The sequence below is a fragment of the Salvelinus sp. IW2-2015 genome, unplaced genomic scaffold (genome assembly GCF_002910315.2).
Source record: "Salvelinus sp. IW2-2015 unplaced genomic scaffold, ASM291031v2 Un_scaffold820, whole genome shotgun sequence".
NCBI lineage: Eukaryota > Metazoa > Chordata > Actinopteri > Salmoniformes > Salmonidae > Salvelinus > Salvelinus sp. IW2-2015.
The window spans coordinates 102,094-126,661 of NW_019942622.1; the positions used below are offsets into that span (position 1 = coordinate 102,094).

The window sequence follows — 24,568 nt, forward strand, 5'->3', positions numbered from 1 at the left end:
CTCTCCACCTTCCTTTTTTCTCTTCCTTCTCCCTCTCTCTCCCTCTGCTTTTTCTCTACACCTCCTTTTCTTTTCCTTTCCTCTTTTATTCACCTATGGGTGCATCTGTCTAACCTAAAACACTTCCCACTGGTTTAATCATGTCATAAACCCTAACTCTTCACCTCTTGACTGGTCATCTGTCTAACCCTACATCTCACCTACTGGTTATCTGTCATAAACCCGAACGCCTCACTACTGTGTTCATCTGTCATAACCCTAAACTCTTACTACTGGTTCTCTGCAAAAATTCTTGGTATGTATAACCCTAACTCTTCACCATTGGAATGGTTAATCTGTCATAACCCTACTCTTCACCCACTGGTTCATCTGTCATAAACCTAACTCTTCACCTACTGGTTAATCTGTCATACAACCCTAACTCTTCACCTACTGGTTCATCTGTCATAAACCCTAACTCTTCCCACTGGTTCATCTGTCATAAACCCTAACTCTTCACCTATTGGAATTGGTTCATCTGTCATAAACCCTAACTCTTCACCTACTGTTCATCTGTCATTAACACCTAAACTCTTCACCCACTGGTTCATCTGTCATAAACCCTAACTCTTCACTATTGGATGGTTCATCTGTCATAAACCCTAACTTTACCTATTGGAATGGTTCATCTCATACACTAACTCTTCACCTATTGAATGGTTCATCTGAACATATAACCCTAAACTCTTCACCTACTGGTTCATCTGTCATAAACCCTAACTCTTCACTACTGGTTTAATCTGTCATAAACCCTAACTCTTCAACCTTACTGGTTCAATCTGTCATAAACCCTAATCTTCACCTATGGTTCATCTCTTATAACCCTAACTCTTCACCTACTGGAATGGTTCATCTTTCATAAACCCTAACTCTTACAAATCTAAATGGTTCATCTGTCATAAACCCTAACTCTTCCCTTACTGGTTCTCTGTCATAAACCTAACTCTTCACCTATATGGTTCATCTGTCATAACCCTAACTCTTTCACCCTACTGGTTCATCTTCATAAACCCTAACTCTTCACCTACTGGTTACTCTGTCATAAACCCTAACTCTGCACCTCTTGGAATGGTTCTCTCTCAGTCCCTACCTTCACCTATGGTTCAATGTCATAAACCCTAACTCTTCACTATTGTGTTCATCTGTCATAAACCCTACTCTTCACTACTGGGTCATTCTGTCAAAACCCTACTCCACCACTGGTTCATCTGTCCATTAAACCCTAACCTCTCACCTTACTGGTTCAATCTGTCAAAACCCTAACTCTTCACTACTGGTTCATTGTCATAACCCTAACTTCACCCACGCTTCAATCTGTGTCATAACCCTAACTCTCACTACTGGTTAATCTGTCATAAACCCGTAACTCTTCACCTATTCGGAATGGTTCATCTCGTCAAACCCTAACTCTTCACCTACTGATTGTCAACTCTTCAACCTATCAATTGTTACCCTATCTTCAACTACTGGTTCATCTGTCATAAACCCTTACTCTTCACCCACTGGTTCATCTGTCATAAACCCTAACTCTTCACCTATTGGAATGGTTCATCTGTCATAACCTAACTCTTCACCTATTGGAATGGTTCATCTGTCATACCAACTCTTACTATTGGATGTTCATGCTGTCATTAAACCCTAACTCCAACCTCTTGAATGGTTCATCTGTCATAAACCCTAACTCTTCACCTACTGGTTCATCTGTCATGAACGCTAAGTCTTCACCAGCTGGTTCTCTGTCATACAACCCTAACTCTTCACCTACTGGAATGTTAATCTGTCATAAACCTAATCTTCACCTAATGGGTTAGCTCTTTTCCACGTCTTCAAACCCTAACTCTTCACCTACTCGAATGGTTCTCTGTCATAAACCCTAAACTCTAACCTATCTGGACATGGTTCATCTGTCATAAACCCTAACTGCTTACCCTAGGATGGTTCATCTGTCATAAACCCTACTCTTCACCTACTGTCATCTGTCATACCCTACACTCTTCACCGTTGGAATGGTCATCTGTCATAACTAACTCTACCACTAATGTTCCTCTGTCTAAACCTAACCTTACCCCAGGTTCCTCTGTCACCTATCTTCACTCTGGTCATCTTCATAAACCCTAACCTACCACGCATCTTGTCATACAGCTTTCTACTGGAATGGTTCATCTGTCATAAACCCTAACTCTTCACCTATTCGGGAATTCTGTCTCCTTCACAGTTCCTCTGTCATTAAACCCAACTCTTCACCACTAACTGTTCATCTCATAAAACCCTAACTCGTCACCTACTGGAATGGTTCATCTGTCATAAACCCTAACTCTTCACCTATTGGAATGGTTCCTCTGTCATAAACCCTAACTCTTCACCCACTGGAATGGTTCCTCTGTCATAAACCCTAACTCTTCACCCACTGGAATGGTTCATCTCTCATAAAAGTAGACTTGTTTGGCAACATTCTCTGAATTGTCTTCTATCCCTGAGTGGTTCCTTTCTTAGTCATCTGTTTGTTGTAAAGGAATGTGTCTGTTGATTTAGAGGAACAGGTTTCATTGAAAGGGAAATGATGCCAGACCCACAATGTGTCATCATAACCTCAGACACAAAAACATTACACTTTTTTAAGAAGGCATGCGAACAATCATAGGACATAGTGTCCTGGCTTTAAAGCTACACTCCTTAATTTGCGTACATATGCATACCATCAAAGAGTGTTTAATGCCCATTGATTGACATGAATGCATGATTTCTGAAAAGGCAAGGTATGCACACATAGTTAGGGATTAGGATTCTGTCCAAAGATTGTATCTCCTATTCTCCGGTCCTGTTTTTCTATCCTCTCTCCGGTCCTCTCTCCTGTCCTCTCTCCTGTGTGCTAGTCACCTGCGGTAGTGAACTGGGTTGATAGTCCTGTCCTCTCTCCTGTGTGCTAGTCACCTGCAGTAGTGAACTGGGTGGTCCCGGTGGCAGACAGAGGACGTTATAATGACATCTTCCTGAAGACAGACACAGACATGGACGGTCTTGTCACCGGAGGGGAAGTCATGGAGATCTTCATGCTATCCAGCCTTTCTAAGACCATGCTGGCACAGATCTGGTGAGAGACAGAATGGCCTGCACCTTAGACTTACATATTGTTAATCTAACACCTTACAAACACACTGAGTGGACAAAACATTAGGAACACGTTTTGCTCTTTCCATGACATAAACCGACCAGTTGAATCCAGGTGAAAGCTATGATCCCTTATTGATGTCGCTTGTTCAATCCACTTCAATCAGTGGAGATGAAGGGGAGGAGACGGGTTAAAGAAGGATTTTTAAGCCTTGAGACAATTGAGACATGGATTGTGTATGTGTGCTATTCAGAGGGGGAATGGACAAGACAATATATTTAAGTGCCTTTGAACAGGGTATGGTAGTAGTATAGTAGTAGCATAGTAGTAGTACGGCAGTAGTATAGTAGTAGTAGGGTAGTAGTATGGTGGTAGTATAGCAGTAGTAGTATGGCAGTGGTATGGTCGTAGTATAGTGGTAGTATGGTAGTATTATAGTAATAGTATGGTAGTAGCATGGTAGTATGGCAGTAGCATAGTGGTAGCATGGTAGTAGTATGGTAGTAGTATAGTGGTAGTATGGTAGTAGTATAGTTGCAGTATGGTGGTAGTATGGTAGTAGTATAGTAGCAGCATGGTAGTAGTGTGGTAGTAGTATGGCAGTAGTATAGTAGTAGCATAGTAGTAGCATAGTAGTAGCATGGGAGTAGTATAGTAGTAGTATGGCAGTGGTATGGTAGTAGTATGGTAGTATGGTAGTAGTATAGTAGTAGTATAGTGGTAGTATGGTAGTGGTATAGTAGTAGTATGGTAGCAGCATAGTAGTAGCAGTAGTGGTATGGTAGTAGTACGGTAGTAGTATAGCAGTAGTGGTATGGTAGTAGTATGGTAGTGTTATGGTGGTAGTACAGTAGTAGTATGGTAGTAGTATAATAGTCGTGTGGTAGCAGTATAGTAGTAGTACGGCAGTAGTATGGTTGTAGTTGGGTAATATTATAGTAGTAGTATGGTAGTAGTATGGTGGTAGTATGATGGTAGTAGTATAGTATTAGTATGGTAATCGTATGGCGGTAGTATGGTGGTTGTAGCAGTAGTATGGTGGTAGTATGGTGGTAGTATAGTGGTAGTATAGTAGTAGTATGGGTGTGGTATAGTAGTAGCATGGTGGTAGTATGGTGGTAGTATGGTYGTAGTATYGTAGTAGTATGGTAGTAGTATGGTAGTAGTATGGTAGTAGTATACATTTACATTACATTTAAGTCATTTAGCAGACGCTCTTATCCAGAGCGACTTATATAGTAGTAGTATGGGTGTGGTATGGTAGTAGTATGGTAGTAGTATAGTAGTAGTATAGTATTAGTATGGTAGTAGTATGGTTGTAGTATAGTAGTAGTATGATAGTAGTAGTATGGTGGTAGTATAGTAGTAGTATGGGTGTGGTATGGTAGTAGTATGGTAGTAGTATGGTAGTAGTATTGTAGTAGTATGGTAGTAGTATGTTGTGGTATAGTAGTAGTATGGTAGTAGTATAGTAGTAGTATGGGTGTGGTATGGTAGTAGTATGGTAGTAGTATTGTAGTAGTATGGTAGTAGTATGGTAGTGGTATGTTGTGGTATAGTAGTAGTATGGTAGTAGTATAGTATTAGTATGGTAGTAGTATAGTAGTATAGTAGTAGTATGGTAGTAGTATGGTAGTAGTATGGTAGTAGTATGGTAGTAGTATGGTGGTAGTATGGTGGTAGTATGGTAGTAGGTGCCAGGCGCACCGGTTTGTATCAAGAACCGCAACGCTGCTGTTATTGTTTAACGCTCAACAGTTTCCTGTGTGCATCAGAATGGTCCTCCATCCAAAGGACATCCAGCCAACTTGACACAAGTGTGGGAAGCATTGGAGTCAACATGGGTCAGCATCCCTGTGTAATGCTTTCGACACCTTGTAGAGTCCATGCCCCGACAAATGAGGCTGTTCTGAGGGCAAGAGGGGGGGGGGGTGCAACTCAATGTTAAGAAGGTGTTCTTAATGTTTTGTTACACTGGTGTATAATAACAGATGTACTCTCATCATAAAGTTTTTGGGCAAAAACAAGAAAAACTATTTTCATTGGCCAATCATACAGTGACATATTGGGCATTGTCTTGTTGGACCAGTACAGTACACGTTAACAAAATGTTACCTGCAGTGATCGTGATATGTCGTTTTCTTTCCTACTGAATGTGAATGCATTATGGTAAATGACTCTGGATTAGAATACACAGTACCTGTTAACTGACTACAATGTAATGAGGGTAGCAAAATTTATCTTTAATCTTTCCCAAATGACCTGGTTTTACGGAAATCTCCGGTTGGGACATTGCTGTAACCAAGAGGGAATAAGCACAAAACCTGCAATCGCTGCAACCAGAATTTGGGAAAAGCAGCAAAATTTTAAACAAGTGACACAGTAATTTAGCAAACCTAAATGTAATGTATCTTGTTCACTAGGGTCTGGTGACACCAAGCAGACAGGAAAGCTGTCCAGAGAGCAGTTCCTTTGGCTAGTGGCTGATCCAGCAGAAAGTCCACCAAGGATTGGACCGCTCCCAGACCCTCACAACTGACATGATCCCGCCCCTCTGAGAGGACCACCACCCTCTGTTCCTGTAAGTCACTCCGCTCACCCCTAGTTCCTCACCTTCTCCGCCTCCTCGTACCCTTTCCCCCGAAGTGATACCCCCCCTCTGAGAGGACCACCCCACGCTCTGTTCTGTAAGTCACTCCCTCACCCCTAGTTCCTCACCTCCCCCTCCTCGTACCCCTCCCCGAAGTGATACCCCCCTCTGAGAGGACTGCCACGCGCCTCCTGGGTGAGATCCCTCTCACCAACCCTCTACCGCTCTCCTCTCCACTTTCTTGTCGTCATCCCTCTCTCTGCCCCTCTCCCATCTCCCCAGCACCTCCTATCTGTAGCTTTACTGTACTCCATTTCAAACTCTCTCAAAAACACTTTACTTCCCAATGTTGTGCTTTAGGCAGCTCTGTCTTCATGTTCATAGACCTGCGCCTTCTCCAACTGTCTGTCATGTCATAGACCTGCTGCCTCCTCCAACTGTCTGTCATGTTCATAGACCTGCTGCCTCCTCCAACTGTCTGTCAGGTTCATAGACCTGCTGCCTCTCCAACTGTCTGTCATGTTCATAGACCTGCTGCCTCCTCCAACTGTCTGTCATGTTCATAGACCTGCTGCCTCCCAACTGTCTGTCATGGTTCATAGAACTGCTGCCTCCTCCAACTTTCTGTTCATGTTCATAGACCTGCTGCCTCTCCAACTGTCTGTCATGTTCATAGACCTGCTGCCCTCTCCAACTGTCTGTCATGTTCATAAAACCATGCTGCCTCCTCCAACTGTCTGTCATGTTCATAGACCTGCTGCCTCCTCCAACTGTCTGTCAGGTTCATAGACCTGCGCTGCCTCCTCCCAACTGTCTGTCATGTTCATAGACCTGCTGCCTCCTCCAACTGTCTTCAGTTCATAGACCTGCGCCTCTCCAACTGTCTGTCATATGTCATAGACCTGCTGCCTCCTCCAACTGTCTGTCATGTTCATAGACCTGCTGCCTCCTCCAACTGTCTGTCAGGTTCATAGACCTGCTGCCTCTCCAACTGTCGTCGTCGTTCATAGACCTGCTGCCTCTTCCAACTTCTGTCAGTTCATAGACCTGCTGCCTTCCAACTGTCTGTCAGGTTCATAGACCTGCTGCCTCCTCCAACTGTCTGTTCATGTTCATAGACCTGCTGCCTCCTCCCAACTGTTCTGTCAGGTTCATAGACCTGCTGCCACCTCCAACTGTCTGTCATGTTCATAGACCTGCTGCCTCCTCCAACTGTCTGTCATGTTCATAGACCTGCTGCCTCCTCCAACTGTCTGTCATGTTCTGATCTGAGATTAATGTGAACTGCTATCTGAGACCACCATGGTCCATGTGCCCAAGAACGCCATGGTAACCTGCCTAAATTACTATCGCCCCATATCATTCACACCTGGAGCCATTAAATGCTTGGAAAGGCTGGTCTTGGCTCACATCAACACCATCATCCCAGACACCCTGGACCCACTCCAATTCACATACCGCTCCAACAGATCCACAGATGATGCAATCTCTATTGCACTCCACACTGCCCTTTCCCACCTGGACAAGAGGAACACCTATGTTAGAATGCTGTTCATTGACAACAGCTCAGTGTTCACCACCATAGTGCCCTCATAGCGTATCACTAAGCTAAGGACCCTGGGACTAAATACCTCCCTCTGCAACTGGATCCTGGACTTCCTGACGGGCCGCCCCCAGGTGGTAAGGGTAGGCGACAACACATCTGCCACGCTGACCCTTAACACAGGGGCCCATCAGGGTGGCTCCCTGTTCACCCACGACTGCGTGGCCGCGCACGTCTCCAACACCGCCAATAAGTTTGCTGAAGACACGACGGTGGTAGGCCTGATCACCAACGGCGATGAGACAGCCTATAGGGAGGAGGTCAGAGACCTGGCAGTGTGTTGCCAGGACAACAACCTCTCCCTCAACTTCGGCAAGACAAAAAGGAGGTGATCGTGGACTACAGGAAATGGAAGGTCGAGCACGCCCCCATTCACATCGACAGGGATGTAGTGGAGCGGGTTGAGAGCTTCAAGTTCCCCCGTTGTCCACATCACTAAGGAATGGTCCACACACACCAACGCAGTTGTGAAGAGGTGCAACACAACGCCTCTTCCCCCTCAGGAGGCTGAAAATATTTGGCGTGGGCCCTCAGATCCTCAAGTTCTACAGCTGCACCATTGAGAGCATCTTGACTGGCTGCATCACCGCTTGGTATGGTAACTGCAAGGCATCTGACATCAAGGCGCTACAACGGGTGTTGCTTACAACCCACAACCCAGTACATCACTGGGGCCAAGCTCCCTGACATCCAGGACCTCTATACCAGGCGGTGTCAGAGGAATGCTCAAAAAATGTTCAGACTCCAGCCACCCTAGTCATAGACCGTTCTCTCTGCTACTGCATGGCAAGCTGCACGGATGCACCAACTCTGGAACCAACAGGACCCTGAACTGCTTTTACCTCCAAGCTAGTTTGGGTAGCTATTTGGTTAACTATTTAACTCTCTGCATTGACCCTTTTTTGCACAAACTTTTTTGACACATCACATACGTTACTGTTTATTTGTCTGGTGTTGTGTTACTGTCTGGTGTTGTGTTACTGTCTGGTGTTGTTTTACCGTCTGGTGTTACTGTCTGGTGTTGTGTTACTGTCTGGTGTTACTGTCTGGTGTTGTTTTACCGTCTGGTGTTACTGTCTGGTGTTGTGTTGTGTTACTGTGTTGTGTTGTGTTACTCTCTGGTGTTGTTGTGTTACTTGTTGGTTGTTCGTGTTACTGTCTGGTGTCGTGTCGTGGTACTGTCTGGTGTCGTGGTACTGTCTGGTGTCGTGGTACTGTCTGGTCGTGTTACTGTCTGGTGTCGTGTTACTGTCTGGTGTCGTGTTACTGTCTGGTGTTGTGTCGTGTTACTGTGTCGTGTTACTGTCTGGTCTTGTGTCGTGTTACTGTGTCGTGTTACTGTCTGGTGTTGTGTCGTGTTACTGTGTCGTGTTACTGTCTGGTCTTGTGTCGTGTTACTGTGTCGTGTTACTATCTGGTGTTGTGTCACTGTCCTTTGTTTCACAGTGTAATGCACAAGATTTGTACAGATGTATTTCCTTTGGTGTGTCATGACCTATTGTTTATGTATTACCAATGCCAAGGAAGGGATGAATGCATTCTAGTATTTCCAGCCTCACCTCAGAATGTTACTGTTTTCAAGGCGAACACTGCCACCTTGTGGTGATCTAGAGTGATAACACCACTGTCTGATTCAGTTCACTGTGGAATCTTTCTCTTTCTCTCTCTCTCAATTCAAAGGGCTTTATTGGCATGGGAAACATGTTTACATTGCCAAAGCAAATGGAATAGACAAACAAGGGAAACATTAGTGAACATTACACTCACAAAAGTTTATAGATGTTTCAAATGTTATATTATTGGCTATGTAAAGTGTTGTAGCAATGTGTAAGTAGTTGGAAATAAATAAACAGATAAATATAGGTTGTWTTTGCAATGTTTGTGCTCCACTTTTTTGCTCTTTTCTCATGGCAATGGCCCACAAATCATGCAACTGTGATTTCACACTGCGGTATGTAGCCTAACAGATATGGGAATTTATCAATGTTTGATTTGTTTTCAAATTCTTTGTGGATCTGTGTAATCTGTGAAAAATATGTCTCTCTAATGTGGTCATACATTTGGCTGGTGGTAAGGAAGTGTAGCTCAGTTTACACCTCATTTTGTGAGCAGTGTGCACATAGGCAGACCTGGCTCTCAAGAGAAGACAGGCTATGGCGGTCTCTCTCAATAGCAAGGCTATGCTCACTGAGTCTGTACATGGTCAAGGATTTTCTTAAGTTTGGGTCAGTCACAGTGGTCAGGTATTCTGCCACTGTGTACTCTCTGTTTAGGGCCAAATAGCATTCTAGTTTGCTCTGTTTTTTGGTTGATTCTGTCCAGTGTGTCAAGTAATTATCTTTTCGCTTTCTCATAATTTGGTTGGGTCTAAATGTGTTTCTGTCCTGGGGCTCTGTGGGGTCTGTTTGTGTTTGTGAACAGAGAGCCCCAGAACCAGCTGGCTGAGGGGACTCTTCTATAGGTTGATCTCTCTGTAGGTGATGGCTTTGTTGTGGAATGTGTGGGCACCGCTTCCCTTTTTAGGTGATTGTAGAATTTAGCGGCTCTTTTCTGGATGTTGATAACTAGTGGGTATAGTCCTAATTCTGCATGCCTGCATTGTTCGGGATTTTGCATCGTACACAAAGTATATTTTTGCAGATTTCTGCATGCAGAATCGCAATTGGGTGTTTGTCCCATTTTGTGACTTCTTGGTTGGTGAGTGGACCCCAGACCTCACAACCATAGGTTCGATAACTGATTGAAGTATTTTAGCCAGATCCTAATTGTGATGTTTTATGTTCATTTTGATGGCGTAGAAGGCCCTTCTTGCCTTGTCTCTTAGATCGTTCACAGCTTTGTGGAAGTTACCTTTGGTGTTGATGTTTAGGCCTAGGTAGGAATAATTCTTTGTGTGCTCTAGGGCAACAGTGTCTAGATAGAATTTGTGTTTGTTGTCTTGGCTACTGGACCTATTTTGGAATACCATTATGTTGGTCTTACTGAGATTTACTGTCAGGGCCCAGGTCTGACAGAATCTGTGCAGAAGATCTATGTGCTGCTGTAGGCCCTCCTTGGTTGGTGACAGAAGCACCAGATCATCAGCAAACAGTAGATATTTGACTTTAGATTCTAGTAGGGTGAGGCCGGGTGCTACAGACTGTTGTAGTGCCCTCGCCAATTCATTGATATATATTTTGAAAAGTGTGGGGCTCAAGCTGCATCCCTGTCTCACCCCACGGCCCTGAGAAAATAAATCTGTGTTTTATTGCCAATTTTAACTGCACACTTGTTGTTTGTGTACATTGATTTAATAATGTCATATGCTTTCCCTCCCAACACCGCTTTCTATCAATTTGTATAGCAGACCCTCATGCCAAGTTTTGAAATCAACAAAGCGTGAAGACTTTTGTTTTGTTTGTCAATTAGGGTGTGTAGGATGAATACGTGCTTTGTCATATGGTATGTTGGTAAGAAGCCAATTTGTCATTTGCCCAGGAAGTTGTTTTCACTGAGTAAATGTTGGATTTTTCAGAGATTACGGCTGACGCCTATTCCACTGTAATTATTGCGGTAAAATTTGTCTCCACTTTTGTGGATTGGGGTGATCAAATCAGTCAATGTTGTTTAAGAATAGCCTATTTGAATTTGTGGTCTGTATATTTGATAATTTCATTGAGGATACCATCAACACCACAGGCCCTTTTAGGTTGTAGGGTTTGATCCTGTAGTTCATCCAATGTAATTGGAGAATCCAGTGGGTTCTGGTCTTTAGTAGCTGATTCTAAGTTTAGTAAATGATCATGTATATCGTTTAGCTTTTGGTTCTTTGTTATATGTCCAAAAGGTTGGAGAAGTGGTTTTATCCGTACATCTCCATTTTGGATAGATAGCTCTTTGTGTTTTTTGTTTAGTGCGTTACAATTTTCCCAGAAGTGATTTGATTCTATGCATTCTTAAATCACGTTGAGCTGTTTTCTGTCATGCTGTTCCTTCTTTTTCTGTATTGTTTTAGTGATTCAGCATAGTGAAGCCATAGGCTCAGCTTTTCAGCTTCTCTATGTTTTTGGTTGGATTAGGTTTCTCCCCCAAAAATTCTTAGGATTTTACATTCAACATCAAACCATTTCTCATTGATGTTAGTTGTCTTAGGTTTTCTGCCTGAATTTAAATTTGATATGTTAGCTGATAGGTAAAATATATTATTCAGGCTTCCTACTGCTAAGTTTACATCTTCACTATTGCAGGAAAACATTTTGTCCAGGAAGTTGTCGAGGAGGGAGTAGATTTGTTGTTGGCCAGGTTTGGTAGGATTCTACAATACCCTCTGTCTATCTATAACATTCCTTAATAGTATGCAGTTTGTTGGGCTTKGATGCCTCATGGTTGACTTATTGCTCCGTTCAAGTAGATTGTGATTTTGCTGTGAACTGATAGGGGTGTCAGTCGCCTGACTGTAAACACTCTGAGAGACCCTGGGTTGAGGTCGGTGATAAAGTAGTCTACAGTACTACTGCGAAGAGATGAGCTATAGGTGTACCTACCGTAGGAGTCCCCCCGAAGCCTACCGTTGACTATGTACTGCATACCCAGCATGCGACAGAGCTCCTTCCTGTGTTAACGTTGTGGTGATGCAGCAGTAGGGAGCTCCTCTCTCTCCCTCAGAGCAGAATCTCTCTGACACACTCTTCTTCTCTCCTCTGTTTCTCCACACCCCACTCTCTACCCCTTTTTTGCCTTTTTTATTTATCTTACTCTCTTCTGTCACCCTGTTCATTCCTCCCTCTCTTCATCATCCTCTGCCCCCCCCCCCCCCAGGACAGCAGCAGTTTCTACAGAGTCACTGACCTGACAGGCATCAAAGAAGCTGGATGGCAATCAGTCAGGAAATCGCCCAGCTGCAAGAGGTGAGCCCCTCCCAGAACACTAAGCCCAGAACACTAAGCCCAGAACACTAAGCCAGAACACTGAGCCCAGAACACTGAGCCTAGAACACTGAGCCACGAACACTAAGCCTAGAACACTAACCCTAGAACTCTAACCCTAGAACACTAAGCCTAGAACACTAAGCCTAGAACACTAGCCTAGAACACTGACCTAGAACTCTAAGCCTAAGAACTCTAAGCCTAGAACTCTAAGCCTAGAACTCTAACCCTAGAACTCTAAGCCCTAGAACACTAACCAGAAACTGAGCCCAAACACTGAGCGCTAGAACACTGAGCCTAGAACACTGAGCCCAGACATGAGCCAGAACACTGAGCCCAGAACACTAAGCCTAGAACACTAACCCTAGAACCTAACCTAGAACACTAACCTAGAACTCAGCCTAGATACTAAGCCTAGAACTAAGCCTAGAACCTGAGCCTAGATCACTAAGCCTAGATCACTAACCCTAACCCCTATTGCTCGGCTGGAAGGACATCTTTGTTTGTAATTTCTTTTAACAGCCAGGGGAGATCTTCGTTTGGATTAAATCTACTTTTTATTGTCTGTTGTTCACAGAAATTGTACTTTGTGTACAGAATTGCCCAATGACTATGAAGCACAGCCAAGGAGATGAGGATAGGAAGCTATGTTTTGGGACAGACAGTCTCTCTGGTTTCCCTACTGATCCTCTATGTCGTCCTTGTGGTTTCCCTGATGTGTGTTCTGTAAACCGTGTCCTCTCTTCATACTGCCTCCTCATCACTCTTATCTTTTACAGTGGGATACACTCAGGTAACTGGTGACACAAGGCCTTGTTGCCGTGTCTAGCATTGGCTAGGGCAGTGTTTCTCGATCCATACTCGCAGATCCCCCAGACACTGCACAGTCAACTAATCTCCAAGCACTTGGGGGAGGTTAATAACGTACAATTTCACATGATCCTTTCTCACCTAGCTCTGTGTGTGTGTGTGTGTGTGTGTGTGTGTGTGTGTGTGTGTGTGTGTGTGTGTGTGTGTGGTGTGTGTGTGTGTGTGTGTCGGTGTGTGGTGTGTGTGTGGGTGTGTGATGTGTGATGCTGTTGCAGAGAGAAGTACACTCTGGAGCAGGACATCAGGGACAAAGAGGAAGCCATCAGACAGAAGAACAGGGAAATTCAGGTGAGACACAGGGAGTCAGGGACCCATTTTATGGATGAATCATTCTCAATGGGTCTAATCCAGGGGAAAGGAACTCTCATCCTGAAGTGTCTCATGGACTACACAGCTTGTTCAACCACAACTACTCAAAACAGATTGGAGGAAAATATCTGACTCCACCTCCCCTCAAACCTGAACTTCCAATGTTTTTTGGGATGGAGGTGAGGAGAGAGGATGCAAGGAATCAAGGAAAGACAAATTGAGAAAGCGCCTATATCTCTATTGCTGAGGTCTGCGCCGCTCTCCTTCCCTCCCACCATTCCCTCAGGAGATGCAGGAGGACCTGGACCAGGAGAGCGGTGGTCTGGTCTGATTACTGTATGTCTTTTAACAGGAGATGCAGGGGGACCAGGAGAGTGGTGGTCTGGTCTGATTACTGTATGTATTTTAACAGGAGATGCAGGGGGACCAGGAGAGCGGTGGTCTGGTCTGATTACTGTATGTATTTTAACAGGAGATGCAGGGGGACCTGGACCAGGAGAGCGGTGGTCTGCAGGACCTGGAGGCCCAGAAGCAGGATGCTCAGCAGCAGCTGGAGGAGATGGACCAGCAGAGGAACAAGCTGGAGGGCATGCTGAAAGACGTCCATCTGAAGTGTCAGGATCAGTCCACGCTGGTCAGTCAGCAACACACCTATACGATCATGGTTTAGACAGGAACAACTCTGTCCCCGCTTCGGGCTGTGACAGCCATAGAATTTTGGATGCCGGTTATTGGTCAACCAAATGATCGCCGTTATAACCGTTTCGACTAGCCAATTATTCATTTGTTGTACTTTTTTATTTTATTCTCCTCTCCTCCGCTCCTGACTGCATGTGCTGCTTCTGCAGGGAGCGGGGTGTTGCCTAGGCAMCCGAAGACTCATTTGCGACAACACCTTGCTTGTTTCAGCAAGGAGCCACAAAGTTAAGAACGTTGTAGAGTCCATGTTACAGCAGAAACGGACTCAACTGTCCCGTCTTCAGTCAGCTGTTTGTTCCATGGTGATCTTCATTGGTTACACGGTTATATGGTATATGTGCCACCCCTAATCCCAGTTATAGAAGCTTATCTGAATGTCCAAAACGATTGTCCCCATTTACCCATTTACTCCGCTGTCCTCCCTCACGACGCCAGGACAGCGGAGTCAATCACCACCTTCCGGAGACACCTGAAACCCCACCTCTTTAAGGAATACCTAGGATAGGATAAAGTAATCCTTCTCACCCCCCCCCCTTAAAAGATTTAGATGCACTATTGTAAAGTGGCCGTTCCACTGGATGTCATAAGGTGAATGCACCAATTTGTAAGTCGCTCTGGATAAGAGCGTCTGCTAAATGACTTAAATGTAAATGTTACAGGCCGTCACTAGCGCTTATCGCATCTTATTTACATAGGATTCCTCTTCTCCCTCCTTCCAGATCTCATCCTTACAGACCCAGATCCACAGCCAGGAGTCTGACCTGCATAGTCAGGAGAATGAGCTGAGCCGTACCAAGTCTGACCTGAACAAACTGCAGTTGGAGGAGAAGCAGCTAGAGCAGAACCTACTGGCCGGACGCATGCAGCTAGACTCCATCATCAAGTCACTGAAGGCCACCCAGGATGAGATCAACCAGGTACGTGGATAGAGAGATGCTATAGCTCATTATCATCGACAAAATGTTGTATTAAATGAAGATGGCGTCACGTTTGGAGTAGAATGTAACTTTTTAATGTCTATCTGGAAAATGAAAATGTTCCCATTTTTTGCTTCTACCTATCCYATGCTTTCAGATCTAGCGTGGGGTTCTTAAACTTTTGCAGCTCAAGAACCAAAATGAGAAATTGACCGTCCTCCCGTGACCCAAATCGTCCTACAACGACCCCAATTTAGAAGAAATTGTGTGTGATTTCTAGGTGTATTCTCATGACTCGCTACCCACCTCTCACATGCCCAGGGCCCAAATTGAGACCCCTGCCCGTAGTTTAAAAAACCCTGGACTAAAGGGTACGGGCTAGGGCTTGTTTCTGGATGGGACTTTCACAAGAACAGACAGTATTATTTTTTGTAGACTGACAACCCATTGTCCCTGCAGGCTTTTATTAATAAAGTTTTAAATGTAGGGTTACATGACATTTTGGCAGCCGGTAATTGTTAAGCAAAATAACTGTCGGTCTAACGGTAATTGACCYTTAYTTCACATAAACACGTTAAGCATCTCCTGCCATCCACGTATAGCCTACAAGCCACTGATGCAGACCTTTTGAACATCTACATAWWTWTWWWTWTWTTTTTWAAGTTGAATAAATCCATGATTTATTTTKGACATATCCAAAGAAACATGGTATGAAGAAAGTGTAGTCTAATACAGWGAATTATTATAATGCTCTGAGTTGTCCTTATGTTAGTCCCTGATCTGGCTAACTGGCTATGCCATATGGCTGTGGGCTACGCTGGGGCTTTCAGCAGACAAGATTTGCTTAGAATTCCATGGCGTTATTTTATAGTATGAAGAATACAATTGAACAAAGCTGAATAAAATAGAAAGGATATTTTRTTCAACTGATTTTCCGAGGGAGCGTGCACACGTGGCTCTTCTGTGTTGAGCGGTTAACAAAGAAATAGGTATTCCTARGTGCTTCGTTTACAGTTATAGTAAATTAAGCACCATAGTACAAAAGTTGACATTTTCTATTGGTCAATTTGTCCTTCTGTGCGAGGAAATAAATATTTCATGCATAGTCTGGGACAGTTGTGGSATGCGATAGATCCCAAATTAATACAACCACTAGCATCAAAAAACCATTTCTACGCAACCGATTTAGCGCATTTAGCTTAAAATGTTGACAAACTATTTTATATTTATTTAAGGGGCGGCAGGTGGTCTAGTGGTTAAGAACTTTGAGCCAGTAACCGAAAGGTCGCTGGTTCGAATCCCCGAGCCAACTAGGTGGACATCTGCCGATGTGCCCTTGAGCAAGGCACTTAACCCTAATTGCTCCTGTACATCGCTCGGGATAAGAGCATCTGCTAAATGACTAAAATGTTCCAAAATGCAATCAATTAGCTGGAAAACACCTTCCTCAAGTGACCGCAAATGCGATTTATGCATGTAATGCTTTATTATAAAGGTGCAATTTTATGGTGTAAATGATACTCCCTAATCTTGTGGTATGAGGTATGCCACTATGATTTTAAATAGTTGCAAAAAAAAAAAGAAAAGGCATCCGCTGTTCCTTGTCTTACGCTGGGCGTCATTCACAAGTGATAATACATCATTCACAAGTGATAATACTCCATTCACAAGTGATAATACGCCATTCACAAGTGATGGGTGACAGTATTAGCCTATCAAACTATTTTTAATTTAATCTTGTTTAAATAATATATGTGTMAAATTAATTTTGATTTAGAATGGACCATTAACATGCCATCACTCTGTTTTCTCCCACAATATCATAGCCAATAGAAATGTTGTGCAACATGAGCTCATGGTGTGACAGGGCCGTCACAATGGGCTCTCATGAAGTGTTTGATTTAGATGTTCCAACACATTTGTATTGATGTCAGAGTGATTAGAGGGACAATAGAGTGCTGAGTACCAGGCAGTTGGCAAGTTTGGTAGGTTTCTAATGACCATCAGCAGCATCAGAGCTTGGAAGAAGCCTTGTTACCGTGACTAAACAGTCATGTGGAATTTAACTGCCTTTGTGACTCGTGACTGGCGGTGTGGCGGGTAATACGGTCACCGTAACAACCCTACATACTTACTCTCTTTTACTAGAACAACCGGTGTTACTGGAGACCCACTGACATCCCTTTATCCCTTTAGGCTCGTAGTAAGCTTTCTCAGATCCAGGACAGTCAACAGGAGGTGACTAAGACTATAGAGCAATARAACAACGCACTGAACGGAACCCACAGCCAGACTCATGCTGGCAGCATGACCAACCTGGCAGACATGAGCGAAGTAGGATTCTCAGAGAGGGAGAACGGAGAATTTGGAGCCAGGGTGAGTAGTGTTGTCATGATACCAGGGTRGTGTTCATMAGGCATCAAATGGAATGAAACTGTTTTGAAACCGGGAGTGACTACCTGAATAAGAAATGCTCATTTTTGTTTTCCGTTGCAAAACATTTAGCTAAGTAGTGGCTTAATGAAGACGACCGAAGACTGGAAAGAGCTTGCCTATACTTGAATATACACTGAGAGTACAAAACATGAATAATCTAACTTGCTTTTTCCATGACATAGACTACAATCCCTTTTTGATGTCACTTGTTAAATSCACTTCAATCAGGGGAGGAGACAGGTTAAAGAAGGATTTTTAAGCTTTCAGACAATTGAGACATGGATTGTGTATGTGTGCCATTCAGCGGGTCAATGGGCAAGACAAAAGATTGAAATGCCTTTGAACGGGGTATGGTAGTAGGTGCCAGGCGTACCGGTTTGTGTCATGAACTGCAACGTTGCTGGGTTTCTCACGCTCAACAGTTTCCTGTGTGTAACAAGAATGGTCCACCACCCGAAGGACATCCAACCAACTTGACTCAATTGTGGGAAGCATTGCTGTCAACATGGGCCAGCATCCATGTGGAACGCTTTCAACACCATACCCCAATGAATTGAAGCTCTACTGAGGGGAAAAACGTAGGGGGGGTGCAACTCAATATTGGGAAGGTGTTCTTAATGATTTCTACACTCAGTGTATATTTATATACCCAGCTATTCATTTGGAGCTCTCACTGTGTTTAGTGTGACCTCACTTCCTGTCGCTCACACCTGACAGACGTGATACCTTTTTATTCAATGTTCATTATGTTAGAGATTACAATAAGAAGCGTCTACACTCAGCTCCGCTTGGTAAAGCGTTGTTGTCCCAACATTGGGCAATCCAGTTGATTTGAATGGAAGTGGAGAAGATTTTTTTAATCTTTTGAGGTTGAACAATCTGAATATTTTGTCCCCCCCCCAAAAAAAAAAAAATTCCCCCCAAATCAGGAGGACTCTTTCAAATCGAGGATAGCCATGTTCAGCAGCAACAAATCAACACCAGAACCTCTTCCTGCCGCAGACCCCTTCCAGACAGAGGACCCCTTCAAAGCAGATCCCTTCAACGGTAACTTTATAAGTGTATTATACCAAATGAATGTTTATGCAAAATAGTTGTGTTATCGGAACCATATTGTTGGAAGAATTCTGGAATGATTGTAATTCCATGGCTTGGACTGTATGTTCCAGAGGCTATGAGGTTCTATTCCTTTAGAGAAAAGTGTGTGGTTTATAAGCACATGTGCTTGGCTAATGAAGTACACCTGAACAGAACAGAAAGGTCTCCACGTGGTATATGCTCCATATTACCACCCTTTTTAATGACAAATGTTTCCATCCACAAGGATCTTTGTCACATTTTGTCTCAATCCTCTCAGATCCATTTGAAGCAGATGATCCCTTCAAAGAGAGTGATCCATTCAAGGGTGCTTCCTCAGACTTCTTCAAGAAAACAACCGATCTGTTTGCCTCAGCAGATCCCTTCAGTAGAAAACCTACTCCCCCCATCAAGGTAATACATGTTGAATTACTGACAGAATTATTTAACGTATTATTTTCTATGGTAATTTATTTACAGTATGTCATATTTGAATACATTTATATTGAATTATAAGCTGGGTGGTTCGAGCCCTGAATGCTGATTGGCTGACAAATGTGGTATATCAGACCGTATACCACGGGTATGACAAAACATTTATTTTTACTGCTCTAATTACATTGGTAACCAGTTTATAATAGCAATAAGGAACCTCGAGGGTTTGTGGTATATGGACAATATGCTAAGGCCTGTATCCAGGCACTCTGCGTTGTGTCGTGCTTAAGAACAGCCCTTAGCCGTGGTATATTGGCCTTATTGCTTAAATTACATTGGATGTAATTTTGTTCATATTTATTGAATATATTGGTATTGAAATGACATCCTGTTTTCAGTTGAAGGAATGTATCTTGATGGAGTTGATCTTAGTGGTGTTTCTCTTCCTGTTTCTGTCTCAGCCTGGTGGCAGTCTGTCTGGTAGCAGGAATCTCTTAACCTCCCACAGCCCCCGGCCCAGCCCCAAGCCTACAGGTACCTCACTTCTGCAATACACAACCTCTTTTACACGCACGCACGCACGCACGCACGCACGCACGCACGCACACACACACACACACACACACACTTGCTATTTTTGTATCTACATTTGAATGACTGTTTTTAGTCAGTGTAGTTGCACTCCAGATACTTTAGCTGCAAGTGACATTCAGCATCCTATCAGTTATGAGGATAATGTTCTGTATCTTTCAAAAAGCAGCGGCTATCAAAATATCTGTTTTTCTAACGCTGTTTTCTGCTATGTCAGAGAACATTTACAACCAGGTCATTAAGTACTCTGAATTTCACAAGATTTAGAAGCAGAAAAGGATAATCAAACTCCTATCTGTATATCACTAAGATACACGCTAAGATACATCTATCTGTATATCACTAAGATACACGCTAAGATACATCTATCTGTATATCACTAAGATCTATCTGTATATCGCTAAGATACATCTATCTGTATATCACTAAGATACACGCTAAGATACATCTATCTGTATATCGCTAAGATACATCTATCTGTATATCGCTAAGATACATCTATCTGTATATCGCTAAGATACATCTATCTGTATGCGCTAAGATACATCTATCTGTATGGACTAAGATACATCTATCTGTATGTGACTAAGATACATCTATCTGTATGTGACTAAATACATCTATCTGTATGTGACTAAGATACATCTATCTGTATGTGACTAAGATACATCTATCTGTATATCGCTAAGATACATCTATCTGTATATCGCTAAGATACATCTATCTGTATATCACTGAGATACATCTATCTGTATATCGTTAAGAGAAAAGGAAAGTTGTGCTAGACTTCTGAATAAAAGCCCTCATTCACTGCTGCCCAGGTGACGTGTTCCTGCACATTTAGACTTTATTTCTGGGCATTAGTTTGTGGAATACAACTTAAAACTCACTGTAACTTCATATTTTCCTGTGGCGGAGGTCTATATTTAGTAGGCTACCTACGCATTTAACTGCTGGCCAACTAAAAATAACCTTGGAAAAACAGGAGTTGCAGTGGAGGCCAAACATAACAGAAACTCTGTGTGTTTGCGTGTGTTTTTGTCTGCGTGTGTGTGTGTGTGTCTGCGTGTGTGTGTCTGTGTTTGTGTCTGCGCGTGTGTGTGTGACTTGAAAACGAACAACCAGAACACTCTCACCCCTGCTTTAACCAGTTCAGCTCTCCTCCTCCCCCTCTCCTCCTCTCCCTCCTCCCTCTCTCCTCCTCCCCCCCTCTCTTCCTCCCCTCCTCTCCATCCCCTGTTCATTCCCTTCATCCTCCGCTATTGAATTGCGGGCCTTTATGCCTCAGTCACTGAGAGAGGAGGAAGTTGGTTTAAGTTTGGGCCAACACTCCTACGCACCAGTGAAACGAGACCCCTCCACAGGAATAAGGGACACACTGTAGGGGAAACTTAGAGCTATGCCACGAGAAGGAAAACACTGTGTAACACACATCATACTGCCCCTTTATCGTGAGTCACACACATTCTCAAGTCACAACAGAGTCGTTTCATGCCATTTCAGCAAGCCATGACACCCACCTTCTCAGAATATTCAGAAATTGTTTCTGTAGTTAGAACCAGGTAGATTGGCATTTCTAAAACATTTCAGTTGTAATGTCATTTTATTTCTGACATTAAGCTAATTTGATTGCACCCAAATTGGCTATTCAAATGTATAGGATTCAGATAATATTCCATAAATATAGTACCCAAAATCTGATTTGGACCTAACTTCTTCCTACCAATGAATCAGACATTAYGAATCTCRAAGAGACCACCCACMGYACKCCCCACACSCCATGCCAATCCCACCCCAACAACCAGTATACAGTATRAGTTCTCTATGTTTGACAAGTAGCATGAAGCTGCTGCTTGGAGTATTGCTTCTTCATAATATGTAATGTATTCCCTTCGAATCTGGTGATGTGTTTTTTTTTCCCTGTTCAGAGAAATTAGTATTTTATGTTGCTTGCATTATTTACCATAAAGTAGTGTGAAAGTACCAGGTTTTGGCCGCTAGATGCCCCTGTTCCTGATATACCGGTACACTCTTTTATCCATTTTGCTGGTCTCTTGTGTTTATTAAKTAGATCACAACYTTTTCTAAGCAATTTTGGGTAGAAAACCAATAGATTTGGCTCATGATGAAAATAAATTGTGTGGTCATCCTCACAATTCAAGCCACTCCTTCATGAAGCAATTCAGTTTGACCTTCTTTTACGCTTAATCAGTGTCCATGAAACGACTGCCTTTGTGTGTGGTTTATTCCCTTCCAGAAAGGTCTGGATTAGCTACTGTTGTGGTCTTCAATGGTCAAAGTCTCAAACACACACTGTTTAGGGTTTTTCAATTGTTATGGTATTGGGTCGTGTTGGGTTTAATTGTAAATGTCACTAATCACAATACATATAGAGGTTTTTCCTGAGAATTTTATTGAAAAACATAAGACTGTCATGCAATTAATTATTTTATTTGGGTTGTCACCAGGTTCACATGGAATACATTACATAGTATAGAGAAGCACGGCTCCAAGCCACAGCTTTATACTACTTCATATAGAACTGATACTGTATACTAGTTGTTGGTTTGCGATTGGCATAGGATGTGGATGGTCCGTGGGTGGCTTTTGACCCCAAAAAATGGGATACCTCATGTCTTACTCATTGGTAGGATGAAGTTTGGTCCAACTCGGATGTTGGGTYCTATATTGTTTGAATATTGTCTGAATACTGTAAATTTAAAATGGCCAATTTGGGTGCAGTTAATTAACTTAATTTCTCAAATATCAAATTACAGTGCATTCGGAAGGTATTCAGACCCATTGACTTTTTTTACAGCCTTATTCTAAAATTGATGAAATAAACATTTTCCTCATCAATCTACWCACAATGCCCCATAATGACAAAGCGAAAACAGATTTTTATAAATTTGTGCAAATTTATAAAAAATTCAAAAACAGAAATACCTTATTTACATAAGTATTCAGATCCTTTGCTATGAGAACTAAAATTGAGCTCAGGTGCATCCTGTTTCCATCATCCCTTGAGATGTTTCTACAACTTGATTGGAGTCCACCTGTGGTAAATTTAATTGATTAGACATGATTTGGAAAGGCACACACTTGTCTATATAAAGGTCCCACAGTTGACAGTGCATGTCAGAGCAAAAACCAAGCCATGAGGTCGAAGGAATTTTCCGTAGAGCTCCGAGACAGGATTCTGTCGAGGCACAGATATGGGGAAGGGTACCAACAAATTTCTGCAGCATGGAAGGTCCCCAAGAACATAGTGGCCTCCATCAGTCTTAAATGGAAGATGTTTGGAATCACCAAGACTCTTCCCTAGAGCTGGCCGCCCAGCCAAACTGCGCAATCGGGGGAGAAGGGCCTCGGTCTTGGTCAGGGAGATGACCACTCCTCAGTAAAAGGCACATGACAGCTCGCTTGGAGTTTATTATTTAAACATCTTTTAGGGGGTAGATCAGCTTTAATATTGCAGATAGATTGTAGCTTCCATCAATGTAATTGTCTGCATCACTTCCAATCCCCCATATATATTTTTTGGTGTGTACACACTACTGTTCAAAAGTTTGGGGCCACTTAGAAATGTCCTTGTTTTTGCATTTTTTTTTGTCKGTTTAAAATAACATCACATTGATCAGGAAAACAGTGTTAATGTTGTAAATGACTATTGTAGCTGGAAACAGCAGATTTTTTATGGAATATCTACATAGGCGTARAGAGGRCCATTATCAGCAACCATCACTCCTGTGTTCCAATGGCACGTTGTGTTAGCTAATACAAGTTTATCATTTTAAAAGGCTAATTGATCGTTAGAAAACCCTTTTGCAATTATGTTAGCACAGCTGATAACTGTAGTGCTGATTAAAGAAGCAATAAAACTGTCCTTTAGACTAGTTGAGTATCTGGAGCATCAGCATTTGTAGGTTCCAAAATGGCTCAAATGGCCAGAAACAAAGTACTTTCTTCTGAAACTCGTCAGTCTATTCTTGTTCTGAGAAATGAAGGCTATTACATGTGAGAAATTGCCAAGAAACTGAAGATCTCGTACAACGCTGTGTACTACTCCCCTCACAGAACAGCGCAAACTGGCTCTAACCAGAATAGAAAGAGGAGTGGGAGGCCCCGGTGCACAACTGAGCAAGAGGACAAGTACATTAGAGTGTCTAGTTTGAGAAAACAGAACACTCATAACTTCTCAACTAGCACTTTCATTAAATAGTACCCTCAAAACACCAGTCTCAATGTCAACAGTGAAGAGGCGACTCCGCGGATGCTGGCCTTCTAGGCAGAGTTCCTCTGTCCAGTGTCTGTGTTCTTTTGCCCGTCTTAATCTTTTATTTTTTATTTGCTAGTCTGAGAGATGGCTTTTTCTTTGAAGGCCAGCATCCCGGAGTCGCCTCTTCACTGTTGACGTTGAGACTGGTGTTTTACTAACTACAGAAACGATTCCAGAACAATCTGAGATGGTGGGGGTCAGTCCTTTTTCTTGTGTTTTTTGAGGTGGAACGACCCAACAAACAAATATTTTATTAAAATGGTTTATTTATTTTTCTGAAAACCTACAGTTGGAAATGTATTTGTTAAGTCAACAAGGCATACCGCAGTGTTTGAAAACCACCAAAGTGCTTGCTCACAGTAACCCAGCTCAGTCTGCTCACAGTAACCCAGCTCAGTGCTGCTCACAGTAACCCAGCTCAGTGCTGCTCACAGTAACCCAGCTCAGGGCTGCTCACAGTAACCAGCTCAGTGCTGCTCACAAACCCAGCTCAGTCTGCTCTCACAGTAAACCCACCACCAGTGCTGCTCACAGTAACCCACCACAGTGTGCTCACAGTAAACAGCTCAGTGGCTGCTCACAAGTAACCCAGCTCAGTGCTGCTCACAGTAACCCACCACAGTGTTGCTCACAGTAACCCAGCTCAGTGCTGCTCACAGTAAACACAGCTCAGTGCTGCTCACAGTAACCCACCACAGTGCTGCTCACAG

The 24,568-nt window shown here is 43.1% G+C and overlaps 1 pseudogene; it reads left to right on the top strand.

Moving 5' to 3' along the window:
* The window catches only part of LOC112068992 (epidermal growth factor receptor substrate 15-like 1), a 68,999-nt pseudogene that overhangs the window by 11,642 nt on the left and 32,789 nt on the right, over window positions 1-24,568 (top strand).